Here is a 1,214-nt window from a genome sequence, read left to right on the forward strand (position 1 = left end):
CACCTGTCTTCTTTTTTTTGCATTGTAGAAAAAAACACAAACATTTAATGCCTTGTCAAGTAGAAGGATAAAATACCTCAGAGATTTCCTGCACTTACTCAGCCTTGGTCTGAATCCTATTTTTACCAAAAATTGTCTGCATGAAAATGAATGAGAGTGCTGTGACACCAGAAACCTTACTGTACTTCTGTTGAAGGTAAAAGTAAAAAAGGAACTGATTTTTTTTTCAATATCCTGCATAAATCCTCATAGATGTTGAGTGAACTCAATAAAGTTTTCGCACATTATTGAAAATACATGAAATCTTGTGTCAGATGTCACTTATATATTTGAAAAGATCAAACTTAGTCTATTAAAATATTGTTGGGTTTACAACTATAAAGATTTAAAAAATATTGAAAAGGTGCTTGGATCATACATGCCTGGGATTTCTGAAGTACAGCAGGTAAATCTGCAAATCTAGATGTTAAAGAAAGTATTAATATAATTTGCAGTTTAGTCATGAGAGGGCAAAGAAATGAAAACTTCAAGATTTAAAAGATACTTTGCTAACCCAAAGTATTTAGTATCCTATGAATAGACTTTTTTTTAAGGGGGACCTTGTTGCAACTAAACTGAGCTGGAAGAAGTGAATTTGTTCAGCAGCAGCATGGTATCACTTCAGCTATGTTACTGGTTAATGAATGGTTGTCCTCCCTGAAGGACACGCAGAATTTGAGGTGGACAGCCCATTGTGGCCTTCAACATCTTGATCAAGGTTTATTTCGAGTCAATCCCATAGTGATTTTTTTTTCTGCTGCACTGTTTGCATCCATTCTGGCACTATTTTACATGTGTTTCCTTCATTTTTCACTCACTGCTGCAATTTCAGTACAGAAGAAGCCAAGTTTCCAATATTTTATTTGTAAGAATTGACAGTGGAGTTCTGTGCTCTGCTGAAAGTGCAGAGGAATATTCAAACTGGAATTGTAGCAGAGTGATCTAGTCACAAGAAAAACAAGTAACAGGTGGTTCTTTTCTGTTGATTGTTGATTCTATTAAGGTGATTGCCTTAATAGCTCAGCCACTGATGTACAACAAGGTTTTCCCCTTAGTTTTAGATTTTAATGCATAGTGCGTAGTTTAATTTTACTGGGGCCTTGCATTTCTTTAATACTGCATATTTTAATCCTGAAGGATTTTTTATCCTCCAAAGCACATGCAGTCTGCCCACA

Source organism: Pyrgilauda ruficollis, unplaced genomic scaffold (genome assembly GCF_017590135.1).
Source record: "Pyrgilauda ruficollis isolate IOZ18807 unplaced genomic scaffold, ASM1759013v1 scaffold18, whole genome shotgun sequence".
Lineage (NCBI taxonomy): Eukaryota > Metazoa > Chordata > Aves > Passeriformes > Passeridae > Pyrgilauda > Pyrgilauda ruficollis.